The following is a 14038-nucleotide window of genomic DNA, read 5'->3' as shown; positions in this document are numbered from 1 at the left end:
TTCGTGATTCCTCAACCCCAGATGATAATAATTTGGCATAATGTTACCCTGGCAGTTGTAATTCCCATTAGACACATATTGTGCTTGCTCTTGATTAAAACCAACCCCAGACTGTGATGTGGTAGCGGCAACACTCTTAATGATAGATGGGCTATTTTTGGTTGATATAAGGCAGCCACTTGATTAGATAAGACAGCAATCTGAACTACTATAGATGTCATAGGATCTACTTTATACAACCCAACTACCTTTTGAGGCATTGAACGCTCATTGGGCCATTAACAACTATTAATAGCCATTTCTACCATTAAATTAAATGCTTCATCAGCTGTCTTTCCCAATAATGCACCTCCAGCAACATCATCTATTACAATCCTTGTTGAACCATTCAACCCATTGTAGAATATCTATACTTGCATCCAGTTTCATAACCTTCTTGGGGGCAGGGTGTAGTAAATCCCTGAATCGCTCCCAAGACTCATAGAATGGTTCAGAGTCAAGTTGTCTGAACTGACCTATTTCACTTCTTAATTTAGCAGATTTTGATGAAGGGAGAAACTTTACTAAAATCTTATTGACATTTCATCCCATGTAGTAATGGAGTGTAGCACACCAATTTTTTTTTTATATTATTAATTTTGTGCTTTGTTTTATTTTTAATTGTTAAGTGTTATAAATTATTATTATTTTAATTGTTTGGTAGAAATTGTGTGAATTTAATTGTTAATTATTTTATTTATTTATTAATTTAATTACTATGAAAAATGAGTTTTGTTTTAATGCACCAAGGTGCATGGTAGGTAGTGATGCACATTAGCACTTGGGTGTGTGGATGTGCATGGTTGCATGGTGAACATGCAATAAACTTCCTACACATTATTTCCTTTTATGTGATTTATTGTATTTAATTATAAGAATTAAAAAGAAAATAAAAAGAAAGGGAAATAAAGAGAGAATGCTCTAGAAGGCTTGTGTTCACACAAGAAAGAAGTGGGAAACAAATGGTAAGAAGGGATAGAGTTGTCATTCTTGAATTCTTGTAACCCTGGACCCAGCCTCAGGAAAATGACATAACTTAGGTTGTGGATATCCAATTTAGACATAATTAGTACCGTTAGAAAGCTCATTAAATTATCTACAAGTTTTGTGAAATAGACTTTTTCCTAGAACGTAGGAGAAAAGGGTCAAAACCCAGCCCTAAGTCACAGCACCCTAGACTACGAAAATTAAATCTTTCCTTATTAGTGTGGTGTGCCAAAGAAAGAATGAGAGAAATTAGTGCGCTGCCAATTATCAAAGGGATTGATTGGCTTAGTATAATTATTAATTGATTTTATTTTTGATTTATGGAAAATAAAGGGAAATGATAATTATCTTTTCCTTAGCTAGGTTTTGGTAATTGGGACATTTTAATAGAATTAAGAAAGAGCTTGAAGACTCATTTGGCTTGGTGGCTGTCATGTGCCTAGAGAGAGAAGGAGATAGAGTGGGCATGAGATAGAGAGAGAAACAAAGGAAGAGAGAAGAAGAAGAAGAAGAAGAGAATAAAGGATTCAATCCTAGGGTATGTATTTTTGTATTTGTGGTTTCTAGATCCTCTCTTCTTTTTGTTTCTTGAGTTTTGATGAGTTATTGGTTATGGTTTGTTGGTGTTCTTATTTTCTTCATGTGGGTTCGAAAACCCTAGGGCTTGAACAAGTGGTGGCTATAATTTTTGGGTTGGTCACTTTTGTGTTCTTGATTTTACAATCAAGAGAGATAATGAGATTTCTAACCCTTTTGTTGTTATGATTTCTTGGGTTGTATTGGTTGATTGATATTTTGGCTTTGATTCATGAAGGGTTGTCCTAGGCGTGTGGCTCTATGATTTCATGTGGTTTTGGTGTTAGGCATCATTTTATTATTGGTCATGGGAAAATTTTGTTATGGTTAAACTATGAAAATGTTTTGTTTTTATTTGTATAAGATGAGATTTGATGCAAGATAAGGGTTAGAAGCTTTACTATTGTATGTGTATTGGATTCGGCCTAGGCGTATGTTTAGGTTTATGATGGTTTGTGATTTTGAATATGGATTGATATTGGCTATGAAACTATGTTGATCTCTTGTTATAGGAATTGCTTGATCTTAGGATCTTGCGCTTAGTGATATTTAATGTTATGATATCTATGTGAAAGCATGCAAGGGTTTGGTTATGATCTGCTAAATATGATGATCTTGGTATTTTATGTTTATGACCATGAAGGTTTCGGCCTATAGGGTATTGTTGCATGTTGGTGATGTTTTTTTTTTTTTTTGTCACTTATACTCATTAGGAACATGCTAGGTTAATTGATTAAATGAAGAGTTTGTCTTGAATCTTTTATAAATGATAAATTAGTGATATTTGATGGTTATGGTTGAGTTTCTTGAAAATCATGAATTAAAAAGGTGAATTTCATGATGAATTATGCTTGCTGATTTTTGTGTATAATTGGTGAGTAAATTGGTGGGACAATGATTTAAATGCACAAGTAACGTCTCTAATGATACTTTGATTTTATGTAAATAGAAGGGTGTTTTATTTCACATATAAAATTATGTTTTTTTTACTCAATTAATTCATGCTGATTTTTATGTATAAAATGTGATTTTAATCTAAGATTGTGATTTTTGAATGAAATCTTAGTTGCTGGAATTTTTTATTTAAAATTAAGAAATGTCTTTTAAATGAGATAAATAATGTTAGAGTATTAAATGAATTTTGCCCCAAGTTATGCGTATGTAAAAATGATATTTTTAATGTAAACATGAACTTCCACAATATTATTTAAGTGCTTTTTTTATGAGAAAATGTTTGGGCTTAATTTCATTTATGATTTTTAAACAAACTAAATGTTGCTGAAAGTTTATGTTATTAAGATAAAATAAGTATATTGTTAAAATTAATGGGTTTTACACTTACATAATTTAAGTCTTAAATAATATAAGAGAAAATATATTTTTCCCACACTTTAAATTATAATTTCTCTCACTTAATCTTGTATTTTTTTTATTAATTTAGAAAAATGTTGTTTTCTAAAAGAAATATGAAAATTTATAAGTGTTTCTAAATTACTACAAGTTTTGTTATTTTTCTAAGCAATTTAAAATAATAGTGAGAGTATTATTTTATGAGAAATTTAGAAAGGTTAAATAAGTTATTTTTTTTAAATAATGTCTTAAGTAGTTTAAATCAAACCTTGGGATTTATAGAAATAAATAATGGTAAAGTGAATATGTTGCGGAATTTTTTACTTTAAAAGGTTAAGAATGAGCATGTAAGAGCACTCCCAATGGATGAGGTAAAATGTCTAATTCTTTATAATATAGAGAAAAAATTGTTAAATAGTTTTTTAATGGGTGATGTAAAGTTATAATTTTTTACCTAAATGAATAGTATTTCCCTATATGTAGTGAAACAATATTCATCAAGCTATAAATATCTTATTATTTTATTATAAACTTTTGTATATATATGAGTGTGATACTATTATATTTAATTATTTTATTTCTTAAAATGAATAAAATATTTTTAAAATATAATATTTAAATGATGTAGAGAAAAAATAGAGAAGCTGATGTATGTTATAATGTAAAAGTTTGAGGTAAATTAAAAAAAATATATGTTTTGGTGGTGTATTTTATAATATACTTTCTCTATAATATTTAGCTAAAACTCACAAAAACATCTTCCATCAGCTCATTTATACATATATTTATAATAGATATGCACAAACTCCAATTAATTCATATCTACATTTACATATCATTTATATAACACTACAAGAAAAAGACTCTACAGCGACAACATATATTGCGACGACTATAAAGTCATCGTTGTATGTAGGCAAAATCCACGAAAAATTATTTTCTTTTAATTTATTTAAAAATAAGCTACAGCAACGACATGTCGTCACTGTAAGGTCGTCAACAACACACGATCTGGCCCTCCAAAATTTCTGATTCCCTACAGCGACGACTAGTCATCGTCGCTGTAGGGTCCCAGGAATTTGGAGGGAACAGGAGGCGTCGCTGTAGGGTATTCGTTGGAAAAAAATAGGAAAATATGTTTGTCTATAGCGACGACATGTCGTCGCTGTAGGATGCTCAGGGAACTCAATCGCCCATAGTTGGTTGCCTATTTGCACACACTATAACGACGACATGTCGTCGCTGTAGAGTCCAATATAATCCACTGATCAGTTATTTTGTACTCTACAGCGACGACATGTCGTCGCTGTAGGGTCCATAATAAAATGTGAGAACGTGAACTGCCAAAAAAATTAAGTCAAATTTCACCGCCTACAGCGAGGACTTGTCATCGTTGTAGGGTCTAATCGTTTGAGTGAAACAGTGCGTCCAACTAGAGCTGTAAATGTGGACCGCCCGGCCTGGCCCACATTTTTCGTGCCTCCCGTATATTCGGGCCGAGCCGGGCCGGGTCCGGCCCATATTCAATTCGTGCTGGCCCATTTTTGAAAGAGTAGGCCCAGCACGGCCCATGGGCCCGGCCCATGTCGGGCCGGCCCACTTTCTATATTCGGGCCCACTTTTTTTTTGCTAAAAAATGTGAGGATGGAGAATTGAACCCTCCACCTCCTCTTTAACCATCAATGGACTTACCACCAAACCAAATACATTTTTTTGTTTAAATTATAATTTTAGATATTTTTATATACTTTTTAACAATATTTTACACAAAATTATATCAAAGATAATTATTAGAATTTTAATACCTACTAATAAATGCTAAAAATTTAACTAACAAATCTTAAAATAAATTAATATAATTATAAAAATATAAACATTGAAAAAAATAAGACATATATTATCATTTTAATTTATTAATTATTGACAAATAAAAATTTATTATGATTATTAATGTCAAAATATCGGGTTTTTTATCGTGTCGTGCTTTCGGGCTAGTTTGTTCGTGCTTTCGTGTCGTGCCTTCGAGCTTGTCGTGTCGTGCCGTGCTAAGCCCGTGTCGTGTCGTGCCTGGCCCAAGCCCATATTTTTTCGTGTCGTGTTGTGCTCGTGCCTCCCGGGCTCGTGCCGGTTTCGTGCCGTGCTCAAAAGCCCGGCCCGTATTTACAGCTCTACGTCCAACAGTGGCAACGACATCGTATTCCCTATAGCGACGACATGTCATCGCTATAGGTCCCAGCGATATAACTCCCCAGGCAGAGCCTTTCTTCCTCATTTCTGGTCATTTTTTCCCAAAACAGAGACGATTTCTCTGTTTTCCTCCGCCTCCCAGCGCTGCCTAGAGCCATTTTTGGCCCCCTTTTGTTAAGGTTAGTACTATTAAACCTTAATTTTTAGTTTTTTATTTTAAATTTAGTGTTTTTATGATTTTTTTTTTTTTTGTATTTTTTATGAGTTAGTTAAATTTTGTATCGTTTTTTTTTTGTTTTCACATTGTATTGGAGCATTTAGAGCATGTCAAGCTTTTGAGTATTGTTTTTAATTTATAATTTTTTTTTGTTTTGTGATTAATAGTGTGTAGATCATTTTTAAATTAAATTAAATTCTAGTAGATTTTAAAATAAATTTGTCTGTTTTGTTAATTTTATTATATTTGTGATTTTTAATTTTGTTTTGTGTTAATTAAATGTTATGTAATAAAAAAATGTATGATAGGTTAAATATATGTATACGTATATGTATATAAATGTAAATATATTTATATATATATATAAAAATGTGAATGTGAAATTTATTTTTAAATTGTGTGGTAGGTTAGATTAATATGATTAGATGTTTATTATAATTTTTTGTTTTCAATTATATATTAGATGATATAAAATATTAGATGTTATAAAAAAATGCATATGATAGGTTTAGATATTAGATGATATAATTTTATTTATTAATATATGTATGTTTATTATTTTTATATGTATATGAATGTATGTATAAAAACTGTGAATATTTTTTATGATTTAATGTGGATGTGAATATTAGAATTTAAATAATAATTAGATTATTATATTAGATAAATATAATTAAATATTTATAATATGATTTATGTTGTTGATATGAGATATAAATCTTTGAAATCAATTATATGTATGTTATGGGACTGGTTTTGTAATTTTTATGCAGGTTTTAAATTTTGGGATAGGTTAGATTATATCCGTTATGCTGCTGAAATTTTAGTAGTTTTAGAAATATTAAACATTACAATTTAATTTTTAATTAATTTTAAAACAATTAATTATAAATTAAAAAGGACAAATTTTAACAATGTAATTTTAAAATTAGTGTAATTAGAAATTTTATGATTGTAAATTTTAAATCAATTAATTAAAAAATTATAAAGTGTAAATCAAAATAATAATATTAATAAATATATAATTAAAAATAAGAAATAAAAATTTTAACAAAGTAATTTTAAAGTTTGATAATTTATTCATAAAATTTACTAATGTATTCATAAAATTCAATAAGATATCATAAGTTAATTCAAACAATTAGTGCTTTGGTGATAAAAAATTTATTATCACATAAAGGTAGTTTTTTATGATTATCACATTGTGATAAATTATTTTCCACATGAATCAGTTGTGACGATTGACAAGCGTTGGATAACTAATAGACGACGTAACTCTGATGAGTTTTGGAATGGTCTTCAAGCATTTATACAAATGACCAAGAATCGTGTGAATGCTTCGGGAGAAGTCAGATGCCCATACGTTTAGTGTGTCAATATGCCGAATCAGAAACTGGATGTGGTGGAGGCTCACTTACACAGATATGGGTTTCTGCAGCGATACGTGAAGTGGACCTATCATGGTGAAGTTGGTATGCCTCCAGTAGTGGATGACGGGGCTCCAGTGATGATGAGATGATTGACATCATCAATGATGTTATTGGTGAACAAGACACTAACGAAGAAGGCGTAAATGAAGAAATTTCAGATGGTGGTGGCAATAGTGCAGAGAATCAATTTGATGATCTGTTTCAAGAGGTTGAAGCTGAGTTATACCCTGGTTGTACATGGTTGTCTTCCTTGAACTTCTTGGCAAAGATGATGCACATGAAGGTTATGAATAAATTAACAAATAGTTCCTTTGATGAACTTTTGAAGTTTATGAAATTTGCATTCCCGAAGGAGAATAAGATTCCGGCTTCATTCTATGAGTCTAAGAAAAAAAATGAGGAAGTTAGGGTTAGATTATCATCAATTCATGCTTGCAAGTACGACTATTGTTTGTTCTGGAAGGAGAATTCCCAAAAACAGATTTGTCTTGTATATGGTGAGAGCCGATGGGTTGACAAAGACACAAAGGGGAAAAAAGTTTCTCACAAAGTGTTGCAGTACTTCCCTGTAACTCCTAGGTTGAAGCGTCTTTATGGTTCAAGGCATACAGCAAATGATATGAACTGGCATAGTACGAGACGGTCGAAAGAATATGGTGTGATGCACCATCCTGTTGATGGGGGTCCTTGGAAATAATTTGATTCCAGATATCCTAATTTTTCCAAAGAAACCAGAAACGTTCTATTGGGTTTGGCTGCTGATGGTTTTAATCCATTTGGTAACATGAGTTTATCTTACAGCATGTGGCTGGTAATATTCTGCACGTACAATATGCCTCATTGGATGTGCACGAAAGAGTCATCATTCATGCTGACCTTATTGATTCCCGGTCCAAAATCACTTGGGAAGGACATGGATGTCTTTTTAAGGCATGTGGTAGACGAATTGAAGGAGTTGTGGGATGAGGGAGTTCAAACCAGATACGCTACAATGAACAGTGCATTCAAAATGCGTGCAGCCACTACAAGAAAAAATGATTTTAATAACACCGAAAATGTGTTATCAAAGCATACCATAACACTTTTTGATGTGTTAAGACCGACTATGTTATCGTAGGTCAAGATACTTTACATAACACTTTATCATTGTTATACAGATGTGTTATTATACTGTCAACGATAACACAATTTCTGTATTATTTTAATAAATAGACAAGTGTTTAATTATGTTATTTATAGTCGATTATATAACACATTTCTATACTTATAAATTTGTGTTATACTACACTTTAGTATAACACTTTTTGTGTTATACTACAATTTAGTATAACACATTTTTTGTGTTATACTACACTTTAGTATAACACATTATTTGTGTTATACTACACTTTAGTATAACACGTGTTATATTAGCTTAGAGAAACATAATCTTTTTTTACTTACACAAAACTAGGAAAACAAATATGAAAGTTGAAGCCAAATAAGGTAACATAAATAAATTTTTATTAATTACTCAAATGTAATTACAATATTTAGTCTAGTAGTCTAGGCTTAAGAAATCATATTACAACATAATTTATGCCCAATTCAGATTCTTTTATCACTAAATACAAAACAAGAAATGTATACAAAAATTAGTAAAATACATTCTTCCATTCTAAAGGCCTCAACTACAAATGTTGTCAAGAATTGCTCCATTGTAAAAAAAAAAAGTCCTTTTATTATTAAGAACACAAGACTTAAGCTAGTTTCCACCCGTAAGCATATAAAGTAAATCAACTTGAAAGAAATTATCTAGTTTTCTCCAAACTCACAGGATTAAGATCAAGCAGCTTTTGATTGGCTAGAGCTACAACCTAGAGAGAAGAAGGAAAAATATAAATGAATGAAAAAAAATGCTTACTAAATCAGGAACAGTATAGGGATTACAAGTACTAAAATCTTACAGAAAACGCTTTATTTATTTCATAGTAATCAATCTGAGAAGCATCTAAACCAACATTTGAAATAGCTTTGGGTATCACAAGGGCTGGAGCAGTTGTAAAGAATTCAGGTGCCTGCAAAGATAATCTTCTTTGAGCTATGTTTCAGCAACAGTAAAATAGAACTAGGAAGCCAATTCATTGGAGTACCTGAGCTGCATCAGCATAGCCCTTAATCTTTGCAATTACTTGCAATCCAAGTTGAAGTGCCTTCTCTCCACTCACTAGGAGTTACCTCTTAATATTCTAAGCTCGGCTTTATTCTTTGCATCAATATCTCGATGGCTTTGCAGTTTCTTTGAAAGTGTTATGCTTCAAAAACAAGTCAGTAAATGCCACCCTCAAGTTCTTAACCTCTCTATCTAATTCACTTGGTGTCCTTTGCCAGCAAGATCCTAGAAAATGGAGTAGGATCCACCAAAAACTGAGATAAGTCTACAGATCAGTGCTTGAAGTATCATACAAAAATAAAACTGTAAAACGCACATAGCTCTTACCATTTTCTGAAAGTTTTTTCAAGACTACAGTATGTATTTCATCTTTTAGATACCACAAATTGTCAACAGCAGCAACTAAATTACTTAAGATGTTCTTAGTCTGTTCAGAGGCTCTCTGTTGATCACCTTCCATCTATTTAGGAAGGTCACATAAAGATGAACTTTCTATTGCACCAGTTTCCGTAAGACAACTAAGAAAAGCCTCATGAAAAGTAGATTCAGATTCATCTGAAATACAGTATAAAACTTCCTTATCAACAAACACTATTTCCCTGATGTCACTTCCAGTTTGCAAGCATGGGTTATAGAGCCCTTATAGGTGCAAAACAATTATACTTGTAACTAAACTATACTAAATTTCTATGACTAGAATGATAGTAAATGTAGAAGCAAATATTACATCCTTATGTTAATAAAACAGTTCTAATGATCCACAGCACAAAAACCAATTGTTATCTTAAAAAATAAAAACCAATTGTTATCCACAACTTAAAATACAACAAAAAAAAATTTAGTCTCATAAGAAAAAGCATTCACTACCCAAAATAGAGGCAAAGATTAGCTAACTTGTGTATATTTCAAAGCATCTATTCAAACCAATCACGTCACAAGGCATCGATCGAGTTGGATTTAGGGATAAGGATTGATTTCTCTGTATTTTAAATACCATGCCATTTCTAACTTCCTACAGCTTTAAACAAACAGCACAGTTAAAAGACTTTCAGTTGATAAGTAGCCAATATGGAATAAACACCACAAGGCAAAACCAGAAAACTGCATGAAAAGGAAATTTTTCTCGATTTTCTTTATCATGAGAAGGAAATTTTTCGTATTCATCATAAGCATCCTATTTATTGATTGCTTCTGCATAGCTCAATGACTCTGTCACTCAGGTGATCAATAAATACACCAAAATTTTATGTTTTGATTTTAATATAGCATCTCTATCTCTTATATCATGTGTTTTCTTTTTTTATGCTGGCTCTTAGAAAAGCTGAGAACATAGAATTTGAATCATTGATTGGTGTGGCTAAGAAGTTACAATTGACATTGTTTTAATATGTAATAATTTTATTGCTCTATAATTCTTGCAGGAAGAACTTGAGATTTAGGATAATCAGTGTAATAAAAATAAATAATGAATGATATTATATATAATTGGTGGCTCATCATAGGAGTTAATTAAATATAATATTACTTTTGAAAAACTTTGGACTTGAGTCAGCATCACTTTCTTGACAGGGTTGGAAAAACTGAACCATTTTCTTTATTAAGGGTTTTTTAATGGTAAAAGTTGTTATTTTTGTACAGGTGGCTTAGTTTGCTGGTATATTTGTCCATTTAGCTGACTGATTTATTGCACTTTTTTGTTGTGTTTTCGGAACGGTCAACCCCAAAAGTTAATGAGGTATGGCAACTTCTGTCACATTCTTGTTTTTTCGATTAGAGATGAACCAGCAAGTCTTCCTTTGCACTTGAATTCAAAAGCTAATTCTGATGAATAAAACAGAAATTATATTTCATTACAGATTGTTATTTTGGTATTTTTGGTCATTTTGGTTTCTATGTAACTCCATTAAATTGCAAGTCTGAAGATGGTGTTTTAGTACAGAATTATCACATGTAATATTGGCTGCATATAAGATTTTTTTTGGCTAGTAGCTGATGAGGATGAGCAATACTTTTCTGTCTATGAAGAAGAACAATATATTGGTGATTTGAGTTAATTGTTCTTGATTTTCTTTATCATGAAAAGGAAATTTTTAGTATTCATCATAAGCATCCTATTTATTGATTGCTTCTGCAGTAGCTCAATAACTCTGTTACTCAGGTTATCAATAAATACACCAAAATTTTATGTTTTGATTTTATTATAGCATCTCTATCTCTTATATCATGTGTTTTCTTTTTTTATGCTGGCTCTTAGAAAAGCTGAGAACATAGAATTTGAATCATTGATTGGTGTGGCTAAGAATTTGAATCCTAGTCTCAATTCCATGTTCTTAAGAAGTCTTAACTTTCTCAAACTATATTCCTCGTGAATGAAAAAGTTGTCTTTATTGTTAATACCTCTTTCACTCTCTTGTTTTACTTGTAACTTCTTCTCAAACCACCATTCTAGTTTGCTGATAAGCCTTTTTTTTTTTTGCTGCAATAGAAACGAATTTTCTTCTGAAATATCAAAATGTTGGTTTCAGTTAAACTGTAACCACTAAATGTTGGTTTCAGTTAAACAAATTTTGTTCTAAAATATCAAAATGTCTGTGTTCTTAAAGTTGCCTCTGGCAAATTGTAGTGACATTTCTGTAGAGTTTATAAAATCTATTATGTTGATCCTATTATACCACAGTGTGATCTGTTGTATAATTGTGTTGAGTTTGCTTTTACTGTGTTTAAGTTATAGTTCAATCATCAACTAAGTTTATGATTCTATGTACAATTTTGGTTTACTCATAAATTCAGCTCCATAATATGATCAATACACATTTAATCAATCTAGTAATGTATGATTATAAGAAAAACAAGAGCCTTAGGTATATTCCCGTATGATTTGTTGCACGGAAATTCTGTTTGTCCGGTATCTACCTGTTTATTAATAGACTATTGAATTGTGTTTGAACATAGCTTACTTTATTATGAAGAATGATTCTTTGAGAAGGCACAAATTGATAAAAAAAACATGAGCTTTAAGTTTGTTCTTGTCCCCTCATGAAAGCATGTAAATCCACTATTAACGCATTTAACACAGTTTTTACTAGCTTTTGGGTCAGTCAAATGTCTTACTCTTTCTTCTATCAAGTCTGAAAAGAGTAAGAAAACTATAAAAGGAAGAAATTATAATATCTGTGTGCTTTCAATAGTCCCTGGCCTTTTTTATGTCTAAGTCATACATCAATAAATGTGGTATTCATTTAGACCTTTTTACCATTGTCTTACTACTATTTTAGTCTCCCTAGTATGAATACTGATTAAATTCAACTAATGTATTTTGTTTTATGTGCATGGATGGCTTTTGTTGTAAAATCATATTCAAAGGTGAGAAAAAAGGCCAAGCTCTTGAAGCATGTTCAAAAGAACTTGTGACAGAAGACAAACATGGTTTGGTCATTGATTAGCCAAAACAAGACAAAAAAAAATAAAGTGTTCTCATTAAAGTATGATTGAATTTGCTGAAAGTCATATATATATATATATATATATTAACACACACACACATATTACTTTACTAACATCACAATGATGCCAATATGCTCTTACTTTGCAGTATTCTTCAATGTTAAGCTTCTTCTAAAATTCTAAAATTCGCATACTTGATTAGGCTTTTCAATTTGTTCCCCTGAAATACTATAAGACTAATTGATATATTTATAGTGTGATGAATGAGTCCAATAATCTCTATTTCTATTTGGGTACAGGGCTTGTGAGTTTTAATATAGTTTTCTAATTTATAGAGATTACAAATACTAATTAGATTATGGAATTCGATTTCACGAAGGCATTTCATTAATTGTATATGTGTAGCATTTTCAAAGTCTTCAAATGCATAGTTCTTTTGTTGCAATACTTGTATTAGTGTTTCATTAATTGTATTAGTGTTTTTTTAAAGGTGCAATACTTGGTTTAGTTCTTTGTTGCAACTATCTTTTTTTTTTTACCATTTACTAAGGTCCTGCAATGTTCTTTTGGATCTTCTTGTGTTTTGTTCAATCATTGAGCTTTTGTCTAGCTTAAAAGTAATATAGTTCTTATTGATAAATTTGTTTAGCTTTCGTCTAGCTTAGAAGTAATAAAACGCTTATAAATTTATTAAAGTAATCATTCTTATGGGAATAGTCTACTAGTACTTTTAGCTTTATATGTCAACAATTGATTATTAACAAAAATAAATTAATATGTCAACCACTAAGTAAAATTAAAAGCTTACCTAACCATCTATCAATACCAAGTAAAAAAATTCAAACAACACACAATAAGTTTTCATCCTTATATCAACGCAACACACAAACAAATTTTCCAAAACCTACTTCTCTAAAACACACAAATTTTCAACCTTCCATTATCACCACAGCACACAATTTTAATATCAGAACCTACTTCTCTATGAAAGAATATTTAAGATATTCAAACTCCTCTAACATTTGTATGATATTAATAAAAGAGTTAAAAGAACATACTTCCGTACCTCTTGCTATTAATAATCAAGTTAATTAAATTTGCTCCTTGCCAATTCGATCCACAGCCAAAGGAATATAATCAATACCTAAAAGATTAATACAAAATTAAAAATTAAATGATAAAATAAAAACATAAAATTCATGAAATTACTTGTTACGAGTCTTAAAATCATAAACTATATTCATTAATGGTACAAACTTAACATAAAGAAACATATTCCATCTCAAATGTCCAAAAAAATCATCATTTTCATAATCACCATCATTCTTGCTCATTCTATCTTAAATTCAGCTACTAAAATAAACATTATTTCAGCAACTTAATACTAATAACAATACTGCTCTAATAAATTATGGTAGCCAAATAATTTAGTTGCATAAACCTTCAAAGATACTGATTATAAATAGTTCCGGAAGATTTTCTATCACATTGACATTGAAAATTATGTGTTGATCAATTTGGACTATTATTATTATTTTCCATCAATTTTGTCGTCAACATTAAAGACTTTACATAGAAACTAAGTAATTGTTTATTTATTAATTTTGTTGACATATGTAATGCCCTATATATATATATATATATATATATGTTGAA

The 14038-nt window shown here is 30.5% G+C and overlaps 2 long non-coding RNA genes across 5 annotated transcripts; one reads left to right on the top strand and one right to left on the bottom strand.

The window, feature by feature from the left end:
• The first annotated feature begins 1221 nt into the window (after positions 1–1221).
• LOC133822905 (uncharacterized) lies at positions 1222–12421 on the top strand. Of its 2 annotated transcripts, XR_009888068.1 has the most exons (4): positions 1222–1564; positions 4948–5318; positions 10577–10673; positions 12302–12421. It is a non-coding gene; the product is annotated as an uncharacterized LOC133822905 (long non-coding RNA). The 2 variants fall into 2 exon arrangements; XR_009888067.1 differs by lacking the exon at positions 4948–5318 and having other exon boundaries at positions 1229–1564.
• LOC133822903 (uncharacterized) lies at positions 8490–13980 on the bottom strand. 3 transcript variants are annotated; one of them, XR_009888065.1, is made up of 5 exons: positions 13441–13980; positions 9266–9493; positions 8919–9163; positions 8733–8843; positions 8490–8642 (listed from the first exon to the last, which is right to left on the bottom strand). It is a non-coding gene; the product is annotated as an uncharacterized LOC133822903 (long non-coding RNA). The 3 variants fall into 3 exon arrangements; XR_009888064.1 differs by having other exon boundaries at positions 13449–13978; XR_009888066.1 differs by having other exon boundaries at positions 9266–9398; positions 13449–13974.
• Positions 13981–14038: the final 58 nt, after the last annotated feature.

This window comes from Humulus lupulus, chromosome 3 (genome assembly GCF_963169125.1).
Source record: "Humulus lupulus chromosome 3, drHumLupu1.1, whole genome shotgun sequence".
NCBI classification, from domain to species: Eukaryota; Viridiplantae; Streptophyta; class Magnoliopsida; order Rosales; family Cannabaceae; genus Humulus; species Humulus lupulus.
Note: the sequence above shows the minus strand (reverse complement) of the source record. Positions and strands in the feature narration are given on the sequence as shown.